The 12490-nt window shown below is 35.1% G+C and overlaps 1 protein-coding gene across 1 annotated transcript in view; it reads right to left on the bottom strand.

The window, feature by feature from the left end:
- Window positions 1–12490, bottom strand: part of LOC111139441 (highly divergent homeobox) — a 187556-nt gene that overhangs the window by 30878 nt on the left and 144188 nt on the right. The gene's annotated exons all lie outside the window — the stretch shown is intronic.

The raw sequence follows: 12490 nt of genomic DNA, 5'->3' as shown, positions 1-12490 counted from the left end.
AAAATTCAAACAGGATTACCTTTAGAGGAAATTTAACAAATGTATTTAATTTTTTGATAAATGATAATTAAATAACGATGTTAACTTTTTAGAAAGTCTTTCTCTTAAATAAATGATTATGTCTTTTTTATTTTTTATTTTTTTAATGATTTTATTTATTTATTTGAGAGAGAGCATGAGAGGAGAGAGGTCAGCGGGAGAAGCAGACTCGCTGCCGAGCAGGGAGCCCGATGTGGGACTCGATCCCGAGACTCCAGGATCATGACCTGAGCCGAAGGCAGTCGCTTAATCAACTGAGCCACCCAGGCGCTCGATTCCGGTCTTTTTTAATTAGTTAAAAATATATAATTTTTTGTTTTGTTTTGTTTTCAGTAGAAATAACTCACCAAATCTTTTAAACAAAACACAAGTTGATTCTTTTCCTAGTGGCACCAGACATATAGCTATAACTACAGTTCATATCCCATATCCAATCTTGCTTCAAAGGTGAAAATGTAACTTTATTAACTTTGATTCTTTAATGGTTACTTGGGTATTTCAAATATTCTAAAATTTCATTTCCTTGGATTCAGAACCAATTTCTAAAAAGTTTTATATTAAAATATTTTTAAAGGCACATAAGTTTCAAAGGTAGATCTCCTTCACTCAGTTTTCTTCAATTTATGTTTTGCATAATTATATCACAATAATTAAAATTAAAACAGGAAATTAATATTGCACAGTATGTATGTACACATCTATGTTCCTTTATCACATGATTCTTCTCCCTCTTTTATCTATCATTTCCAGCTCTTGGCAACCATTCAACTCTTTTCCACTTCTATAATTATGTCATTTAGAAATATTATATACTCCATTTACGGAGTCATACAGCATGTGATGTTTTTTGAAGTTGGCTTTTTTTATTATGTTCAGTTAGCCACTGTACAGTACATAATTAGTTTTTGATGTAGTGTTCAATTATTCATTAGTTAAGTATAACACCCAGTACTCAGCACAGCACATGCCCTTCTCAATACCCATCACCCTGTTACCCCCTCCCCCCACACTCCTCCTCTCTGAAACCAGCAGAAACAACCTGGGGTCCATAGTCTCTCATGGTTCATCTCCCTCTCTGATTTTGTCCCTTTTGGATTTTCCTCCCTTCCCCTATAAGTCCTCTGAATTATTGCTTATGTTCCATATATGTGTGAAACCATATGATAATTGTCTTCTTTGCTTAACTAATTTCATTTAACATAATCCCCTCCAGTTCCATCCATGTGGATGCAAATGGTGGGTATTCATCCTTTCTAATGGTTGATTAATATTCCATTGAAGCAGGCTTTTTTCACTCAGCATAATTTTCTAAAGATTTTTTCAAGTTGTATTTATCAGCAGTCCATTCCTTTTTATTGTTAAGTTGTATTCCCTGATTATTTATGTACTATTTTTTCCATTTATTTGCAATGTTTGTCTAATCATTCATTCATCAAAGGGAACTTGGGTTGTTTTCATGTTGGGGTCCTTAAAGCTTTTATGAACAGTCAGTCATGAGCAGGTTTTTATGCAGATAAAAGTTTTCATTTCTCTAGAATAAATGCTCAAGAATGCAAATGCTTGGACCTATGGTAATTACACACTTAGTTTTATTTAAAAAAAAGCTGTCAAATCGTTTCCAGAAAAAAAGTACCATTGTACATTTTTACCAGCAATGTATGAAAAATCCAGTTTCTTGGCATTCTTGCTAACATCTGGTATTCTCAGTAATTAGAAAATTTGCTGTTCTTATGTGTGCATGCAGTGATAGATCACTGAGTTCTTAATTTGATTTCCCAAAGGTTAGTTGTTGAAATTTTTTTTATGTGCTTCCATATACTCTCTTCAGTGAAATATTTCTTCATGCATTTTGAAGTATGAGAGACTGTGGACTCTGAGAAACAAACTGAGGGTTTTGGAAAGGAGGGGGTGGAGGGATGGGTGAGCCTGGTGGTGGGTATTACGGAGGGCACATATATTGCATGGAGCACTGGGTATGGTACATAAACAATGAATCTTGGAACACTGAAAAAATTAGATTAAATTTAAAAATAAATAAAATGTTGTGTTTTAAGAGTTCTTTATATATTCTAGATATAAGTTGTTGTCAGATATGTGGTTTTGCAAATATATTCTCCCAGTCTATAGCTTTTATTTTCCTCATCTGGGTCTTTTGCAGAAAAAAAAGGGGGATTTTAATTTTGATGAAGTCCAAGCTATTTCTTCTTTTCTTTTATGTATTGTGCTTTTAGTGTCATTTCTAAAAATATTTCACTAAGCCCTAGGTCCTGAAGATTATCCCCTATCTTTTCTTTTAAATTTTTTATAGTTTTTACTTTTTACATTTAAATCTATGATCCATTTTGAATTCATTTTTGTATAAGGTGTGAGATTTAGATCAAAGTTCATTTCTGTTTTCTATAGATATCAAAGTGCTCCAGAAACATTTTTTGAAAAGACTTTGTCCATTGAATTGCTTTTGCATCTTTGTCAAAAATCAACTAAATTGTCCATAGCTATATCTGGGTTCATTAATCTGTTTCACCAATCTGTATCTTCCTGCAAATACCACATATTCTTGATTACTGTAGCTATATAAGTCTTGAAATTAGGTAGGTGGATTTCTTCCACTTCATTCTTTTTCCCCCCTGGAGTTATTTTAATTATACTAGAATATTTCCTTTCCATATAAATCTTAGAGTTTTCTGGTCTACATCAATCAAAAAATATTGTTGAGACTTTTATAAGAATTATGTTAAACCTGCATATTTGGAGGAATTTCAGTTTTACTATGTTGAGTCTTCCAATCCATGAGCATAGATGTCTTTCCATTCATCTAAAACTTCTTTGATTTCCTTCATCAATGTTTTGTAATTTTTAGCATAAAAGCCCTATACATGTTTTGTTAGATTTACATTATTTGTTTTTTTTCAGTAATTGAAAATAGTATTATATATTTAATTTCAGTTTCAATATGTTCATTTTTACTATGTAAACACACAACTGATTTTTGTATGTTGATCTTGTATCCAGAGACTTTGTTAAATTCACTTATTGGTTATAGGACTGTTTTTGTAATTTCCTTAGAATTGTCAACATAGGCAATTGTATGTTACTTTTATTTCCTTTTCTTGTTTCATTGCATTAGCTAGAACTTCTAGTATAAATTGAATAAAGGTGGTCAAAGTGGACATCTTGTTTTGTTCTTTATCTCAGGGGGAAAGCATTCTGTATTTCACCATTAAGTGTGATGTTAACTGTAGGTTTGGGCACCTGTAGATTTCTTTTTGAGGGGCAATTTAAAAAAATTATTTATTTTTTAATTTCTTTTCAGTGTTCCAGAATTCATTGTTTATGCACCACACCCAGTGTTCCATGCAATACATGTCCTCCATAATACCCACCACCAGGCTCACCCAACCCCCCAACTCCCTCCCCTCCAAAACCCTCAGTTAGTTCCTCAGAGTCCATAGTCTCTCATGGTTCGTCTCTCCCTCCAATTTCCCCCAACTCCCTTCTCCTCTCCATCTCCCCATGTCCTCCATATTATTCCTTATGCTCCACAAATAAGCGAGACCATATGATAATTGACTCTCTCTGTTTGACTTATTTCATTCAGTATAATCTCTTCCAGTCCTGTCCACGTTGATACAAAAGTTAGGTATTCATCCTTTCTGATGGATGGAGGCATAAGGATGAATTCAATTTCCTTAATAGTTACAGGGCTAATCAAATAATCTGTTTCATATTGGGTAAGTTGTGATACTTTGTACTTTTCCAGGAATTGATCCATCTCGTCTAAGTTGTCAAATTTGTCCATATAGATTTGTTTGATATATTTTCTTTTATCCTTTTTCTGTCTGAAAATTCTGTAGAAATATCCCTTGGCTCATCCTAATATTACTAACTTCTGTCTTCTTTCTTTTTTCTTTGCCATTCTTACTAGATGTTTGTCAATTTCACTGATCTTTTCAACATACTCACTTATTTTATTGATTTTCAAATTCTTATTTATTTTTACCTTTTGACCACCTTTACTCGTTTCTCCCATCTTCCAACTCTCCCCCTCACCACTGCATCTGGCAAACACCAATCTGTTCTCTATATCTATTAATTGAAAAAAAAAAAAGGTAGAATTGGCTTTGGTCAGAGTTCCAAGATGGCAGTGTAGTAGGGTACTCTGAATTTGCCTCATCCTTGGAATACAACTAGATCAACCTCCAACTATGCTGAACAACCAAGAAGAGGACTGGAGGAGTATGGAAACATTATATACAGTTGGAGTGAGAGAATTTGGCAGAAGTGGGGTTCAGAGCTCTGAATTGGGGAATTGGGAAACTGCATGGCTGGGAATGGGAGGAAGCTGAGTTCATGAAGTTAAGTCAAGAAGAGGGAGAAAGTTGGAAAGATTATAGCAGTTTGTGACCAAACAATAAGCCATGGCGAGTGGATCCCTGGGAAGCTCAGGAAGAGACTGCTCCCCTTCCTAAAGGGTATTTGGAGGAGCATATCTGTGCTCTCTAAAGACAAAGGGACAGCCAGGGAACCTTGAGGGGGGCTCAACAGCAGGGTCAGAGGGGAGCAGAGAGGGGAGAAAACCTCTTAACTTTTTAGTGTGAGCCACATTAGGTTTAAGCTTCTGTGCATGTGCCAAACAGCTGCTTTTTTGGGACTTACTGAGCAGAGCACAGAGACTAGAGCAGAATGTGGATAACCTTGCTGTCATTTTTTGCTGTCTGCCACAATAGATTCAAGCCTCTGCAATGGCTTTTCTGGGTCTAAGGGGAGTAGGGGACTGAGTCAAGTGCAGATGGCTGATAACATGGCTCCAGCTTTTTGTTGAGTGATACAATAAACTCTAGCCTTTGCACACACACGGGGTGATGGCTTTTCAAGGACAGGATGGTGCTGGCCACACAGTGAGCCTCCCAGCCAGGGGACAAGAATGAGCACACACATCAGCAGGCCCTTTAAAACTTTAAGGTTTGAATTCCAGCCACTGGCCAGAGATAAAATACAGGAGATCTGTGGCTCTGGTTATACCAATGACCCAGACCCAGACAGGTTAGGACAGGGAACTGAGGAGGTCCTGGGTCACAGGAGACTGCTTGCTTTTTTAAGAGGGCCTCCTGAGCAGTGGCTGCCAGTTCCACTCCCCAGGGACAAGAGGGAGAGGTGATGCCTTATTCTATCTACCTCTTCCACCCCCCCTCCCTCCTCTCACCCACCAGCAAAGTCGGACTCCAGAGGGAAACACAGTGCCTCTAGTGGAGGCCAGACACTCCTACACTAAACCCAGACACCCTGACCTGGCAGGAGCATCTTTAAGAGGGCAAGTCAGATTGTGAGCCAGCACAGCAGATCTCTTCCTCAGAAGACCAAGACAAATCCCCATATCTACCAAGTCTACTTATTAAAGAAAGCTCGAAAACATCAGCTTCCAACTTATCTTCACAAACAAATCAAAGCATAACTACTTAAAGGCCAAAACACTCTCTACTACAAGCAAGTAGGAATTCTGTAGAGAAGGACCACTAGGAAAGATCAGCCAAAATACAACAGCAGAGGGTGCACACCATACACCAGAATCACTTTCTGAAGATATTCTTGTTGTTCTTGATATTATTACTGCTGATTCTGCTGGTTTTGTTTGTTTGTTTTGTTTCTTTTTTTTCCCAAATTATTTTATTTTATTTAAAAAAATTTTTATTATGTTCACTTAGCCAACATATAGTACATCATTAGCTTTTGATATAGTGTTCAATGATTCATTATTTGCATATAACACCTAGTGTTCATTACAACATGTGCCCTTAATACACATCACCCTACTACCCCCTCCCTTACCCCCCCAAAACCCTCAGATTTCTTTCCCTTTCTTTCCTGACCAAATGACTAGAAGGGGAATTTCAAAAGAAAAGGAACAAGTAGATGTAGTACTTCCTGCCACAGATTTAATCAGTATGGATATAAGTAAGATTTCAGAACTGGAATTCAGAACAACCTTTATAAAGATACAAGATGGGCTTGAAAAAAAGCATAAAAGATTCTAGAGACTCCCTTACTGCTACTGATATAAAAGAAATAAAATCTTACCAGGCTGAAAGTAAAAATGCTTTCACTGAGAGGCAATAAAAAATGGAGGCTCTAACTGCTAGGGTAAATGAGGAAGAAGAGTCAATGATATAGAAGACAAAATGGTGGAGAATAAGAAAATTGAGGAAAAGAGAGAAAAACAACTACTGGATCAAGAGGGGATGATTTGAGACATCGGTGATACCATAAAGGGCAATAACATTAGAATAATAGGGGTCCCAGAAAATGAGGAAAGACAGAAGGGGCAGAAGGTCTACCTGAACAAATTGTACCTGAGAACATCCCTAATCTTGGAAAGGAAACAAGCATTCAAGTCCAGGAGGCACAGAGAAACCCCCTCAAAATCAATAAAAATAGGTCAACATCCCAGCATATAATAGTGAAGCTTGCAAATTTCAGAGATAAAGAGAAAATCTTGAAAGCAGCTCAAGACACGAAGCTAGGAGCTCCAGTACTATGTTGAACAATAGTGGGAGAATGGAGATCTGTGTCTTCTTCCTTACCTTAGGGGTGAAGTTGTCATTTTTTTCCTCATTGAGGATGACAGTCACTGTGGGTATTTTATATATGGCTTTTATGATTTTGAGGAATGTTCCCTTTATCCCTACATGGTAGAGGGTTTTATCAGGAAAAGATGCTGTAATTTGTGAAATGCTTTTTCTGCATCTATTGAGATAAAGAAATCTTTAAGAAAATAAAGTAAGCCAAGTAATCATGAGAGAAGAGAGCAAGAAAAGAAAGGGATGGAGAAAAAGTACAAAACAACCTTATAAAAATTGAAAAACTGGCAAATATATACATATCTATCAAAAATTACTTGGAATTTAATTGGCTAAATGCTCCACTCAAATGACAAACATTGATGGACTAGATTAAAACAAACAAACAAACAAACAAATGCACACCAAGGCCCATCTATATACTTCCTATGAGATAATTATTTCAGACCTAAAAACACATGAAGTTTAAAATTTAAGGGTTGGATAATTATTTATCATGCAAATTCCCATGAAAAGAAAGATCTGGTAGCAATACTTACATATGACAAAGTAAACTTTGAAACAAAGAGTTTAAAAAGAGACAAAGAAGGATACTATATAATCACTGCTGGCACATTCCAATAGGAGGATAATACAACTGAATATTTATGCACCCAAAATGAGAGTACCCAAATTCTTTGAGCAGTTAATAACAATAATAAGGAACAAATCACTAGTAATACAATAATAGTTTGAGACATTAACATCCCATAAGATAGATCATTGAACCAGAAAATCAACAAGAAAATGTTAGGTTTGAATGACACATTGCCCTAAATAGATTTAATAGCTATACTCAGATAATTTCATCCTAAAACAGCAGCATACACATGCTTTTTAAGTGCACAGGGAATATTCTTCATAATAGATCATATATCTGGGCACAAAATAAGTCTCAACAAATTCAAAAAGATCAAAATCATTCCGTGGAAATTTTCTGATCATAGCACTTTGAAACTAAAAATCAATCATAAGAAAAAAATCTTGAAGTAGCACACACGGAAGTTAAATAACATGTTACTAAACAATAAATGGGTCAACCACAAAATCAAAGGGAAAATAAAAAAACAACATGGAGACAAATGAAAATGAAACACAAAGTTATAAAATCTCTGGGATGCAGCAAATGATGTTCTAAGAGGGAATTTTATAGCAATACATGCCTACCTCAAGAAGCAAGAAAAATCTAGGGGTGCCTGGGTGGCTCATTCTGTTAAGTGTCTGCCTTCAGCTCAGGTCATGATCTCAGAGTCCTGAGGTTGAGCCCCGCATCAGGCTCCCTGCTCAGCAGGGAGTCTGCTTCTCCCTCTGTCCCTGCCCCAGCTCTTGCTAAATGCTCTTGGCTAAATTAAAAAAAAAAAATCTTTAAAAAAAGAAGAAGCAAGAAAAATCTCAAATAAACAACAAAACCTCACATCTAAAGGAGCCAGAAAAAATTAACAAACAAAACCCAAACCAACAGAAAGAAGGAAATAATAAAGATTAGATCATAAATAAATAAAATATAAGCTAAAACAAGGGAACAAATAACCAAACCAGGAACTGGATATTTGTAAAGATTAACAGAACTGATAAAACTTTAGCCAAACTCATTAAAAAAAAAAAAGAGAATGAGTGGACTTAATCAAACAAAATCAGAAATGGAACAGGAGAACAATCAGTCAATACCACAGAAATACAAAGGATTTTAACAGAATATTATGAAAAATTATATACCAACAAATTGGATAACATAGAAGAAATGCATAAATTCCTAGAAACATATAATCTCCCAAAATTGAATCAGGAAGAAACAGAAAATTTAAAAAGACTGGTTACCAGCAATGAAATTGATTCAGTAATCAAGTAAGTCCCAAAAATGAAAAGTTCTTGGCCAGAAGGTTTCCCAGGTGAATTCTACCAAACATTTAAAGAACAGTTAATACTTATTATTCTCAAACTATTCCAAAGAATAGAAGAGGAATAAAAATTTCCAAATTCATTCTATGAGGCCTGCATTACCCTGATATCAAAACCAGATAAAGATTCTACAAAAAAGGGAAATACAGGCCAATATCTCTGAGCATAGATGCAAAAAGCCTCAACAAAGTTTTGGCAAATTGAATCCAACAATACCTTAAAAAATCATTTACCACAATTAAGTGGGATTTATTCCCAGGATGCAAGAGTACTTCAGTAATCACAAATCAAATAATGTGATACATTACATCAATAAGAGAAAGGATAAAAATCATATAACAATTTCATTAGATGTGGGAAAAGCATTTGAAAACATAAAACAACCAAGCATTATAATATATATATATATATGTGTGTGTGTGTGTGTGTGTGTGTGTGTGTGTGTGTGTGTATGAATATATATTAGATTTAGAGGGAACATACCTTCATATAATAAAGACCATATATGAAAAATCCACAGCTAAATCATACAAAATGGGGAAAAACTGAGAGCTTTTCTCCTAGGATCAGGAGGAAGACAAGGATATCCACTCTCACGCCCTTTTTTCTCCAACACACTATTTGAAGTCATAACCACAGCAGTCAGACAAAAAGAAAAGGAATAAAAACAACCACATTGGTAAGGAAGAAGTAAAACTTCCACTATCTGCAGCGACATAATACTATATATTCAAAGCCCTAAAGAATTCACCAAAATTACTAGAACTGATAAATGTATTCAGTAAGTTTGCAGGATACAGAACTCAATGAACAGAAATGTATTACACTTCTATACACTAATAATGAAACAACAGAAAGAGAAATTAAGAAAACAATCCCTGTGGAATTCTATTTACAACCACACCAAAGATAATAAAACACCTATGAATAAACTTAACTAAGGAGGTGAAAGATCTATGGTGTGTAAACTATAAAATACTGACGGAAGAAATTGAAAATGACACAAACAAATGGAAAGATATTCCATGTTCATTTACTGGAAGAAGAAATATTCCTAAAATGTCCATATTATCCCAGGTGCATGGGTGTCTCAGTTGGCTAAGTATCAGTCTCTTGATTTGGGCTCAGGTCATGATCTCAGGGTCATGAGATCAAGCCCTGTGTCAAGCTCCACAATCAGTGAGGAGTCTTTTGAGATTATCTTTCTCCCTCTCCCTCTGCCCCTCCCCCCATGCTCTCTCTTTCTATCTAAGATAAATAAATAAATCTCTAAAAAAATGTGTAAACTACCCAAAGCACTCTGCAGATTTAATGAATCCCTATCAAAATACCAACAACAGGCTTCATAGAACTAGGAAAACAATCATAAAACTTGTATGGAAACATGAAAGACACTGAATAGCAAAACTATCTCAAAAAAGAAAGACAAAGTTGCAGGGGTCACAATTCCATATTTCAAGTTATATCATAAAGCTGTAGTAATCAATACAATATGGTAGTGGCACAAAAACAGACACATAGATCAACAGAACAGGCTAGAAATACAAAAAATAAACCCACAATTTTATGATCAACTAATGTTTGACAAAGGAGACAAAAAAATTCATTGGGTAAAAGACAGTCTCTCAACCAAATGGTGTTGGGAAAACTGGATAGCTATGTATAAAACAATGAAATTGGACCACTTTATTACACCATCCATAAAAATAAACTCAAAATGGATTAAAGACCTGAATGCCAGACCTGAAACTATAAACATTCTAGATAAGAACATGGACAGTAATTACTTTGATATTGGCTATAGCAACATTCTTCTAGATATATTTCCTGAGGCAAGGGAAACAAAACCAACAATAAAGTATTGGGACAATGTCAAAATACAAATCTTCTGCACAGTGAAGGAAACAATAAAAAAAAACCTAAATGTCAACCTAATAATTCAGAGAAGATATCAAGTAACATATTCAATAAAGGTTCTTATCCAAAATATATAAAAGATTTATACAACTCACACAAAAGACAAATAATCCAATTAAAAATAGACATTTCTCCAGAGAAGACATGTAGATGTCCAAGACACATGGACAGAGATATGTACACTCAACATCACACATCCTCAGGGAAATGCAAATCAAAAATACAATGAGATTTCACCTCACAAATGTTAGAATGGCTGAAATAAAAACACAAGAAACAAGTGTTGGAGAGGATGTGAAGAAAAAGGAATGCTTGTGTACTGTTGGTGGGAAAGCAAACTGATCAGTCACTGTGGAAAACAGTATGGTTGTACCTCAAAAAGTTAAAAATAAAACTGCCCTACAATCCAGTAATTGCATTACTGGATATTTACCCAAAGAATACAAAAATAATAATTAGAAAGGATATATGCACTCCTACTTTTATTGCAGTATTATTTACAATAGCCAAACTATGGAAGCAGCCCAAGTGTTCATTACTAGATGAATGGATCAAGAAAATGTGTATATACATATAGATGGAATGTTATTCAGCTGTAAAAAAAGCGTGAAATCTTGCCATTTGTCACAGCATGGATGGAGGTGAAGAGCATGATGCTTAAGTGAAATACGTCAGGAAAAGACAAATAACATAAGATCAGTCATACGTGAAATTTAAGAAACAAACAAAAAAGGAACAAAGAGGATAAAAGGGAGAGAGACAAACCAAGAAACAGACCCTTAAATATAGAGAACAAACTGATGGTTACCAGAAGAGTGGTAGTTGTGCAGATGAGTGAAGTAGTTGATGGGGATTATGAAGTACACTTACCATGAGCACTGAGTAATGTATACAATCATTGAATCACTATATTGTACACCTGAAACTAATCTAACATTGTAAATTTACTACACTTGAATTAAAATTAAAATTTAAAAAACTTAAAAAAAGAAAAGATAATCAACATCACTAAGCAACAGGAAAATAAAAATCAAAACCACAGTGAGATATCACCACACACGAGCAAGAATGGATACTATCAAAAATTCAAGCAATAACAAGTGTTACTGAGGATGGGGGTTAAAAGGCAACCCTGGTGTTCTGTTTGTGAGAATGTAAATTGGTGCAACAACTATGGAAAATAATATAAAGGTTCCTCAATAACTTAAAAAAATTGAAATACCAAGTGATCACGAATTCTACAACTGGATATATACACAAAGAAAATGAAAACACTAATTTAAAAAGATATAAGCATTCCTTTGTGTATTACAGCATTATTTACAAATGCTAATGTATTAATGGATAAAATAGTGTGTAATGTGTGTGCGTGCGTGTGTGTGTGTGTGTAAAGAATATCTTGCTAGTTGAGACAACATGGATAGACCTACAGGGCATTATACAGGGCATTATTCTAAGTGAAATAAATCCCACAGGGAAAGACAAGTAAACATGTGATTACACTTATATGTGGAATTTAAGAAACAAACAAATAAAAAAACCCAAAACTAACAAAGATTGGATAAAAAAAACAAGAACCATCGATACACTGTCTGTAAGAGACTCATTTTATTTTTTTACTTTTTAAAAAATTTTTTAAATTTTTTAAATTTTTTTATAAACATGTAATGTATTATTATCCCCAGGAGTACAGGTCTGTGAATAACCAGGTTTACACACTTCACAGTACTCACCATAGAACATACCCTCTCCGATGTCTGTAACCCCACCACACTCTCCTGACCCCCTTCCCCCCAGGAACCCTCAGTTTGTTTTGTGAGATTAAGAGTCTCTTATGGTTTGTCTCCCTCTCGATCCACCTTGTTTCATTTATTCTTTTCCTACCCCCCAAACCCTCCACATTGCATCTCCACTTCCTCATATCAGGGAGATCATATGATAGTTGTCTTTCTCTGATTGACTTATTTCGCTAAGCATAATACCCTCTAGTTCCATCCGCATCATCGCAAATGGCAAGATTT

Source organism: Enhydra lutris, unplaced genomic scaffold, assembly GCF_002288905.1.
Source record: "Enhydra lutris kenyoni isolate GAN:26980312 unplaced genomic scaffold, ASM228890v2 scaffoldscaffold107, whole genome shotgun sequence".
In the NCBI taxonomy this organism is placed as follows: Eukaryota; Metazoa; Chordata; class Mammalia; order Carnivora; family Mustelidae; genus Enhydra; species Enhydra lutris.
Note: the sequence above shows the minus strand (reverse complement) of the source record. Positions and strands in the feature narration are given on the sequence as shown.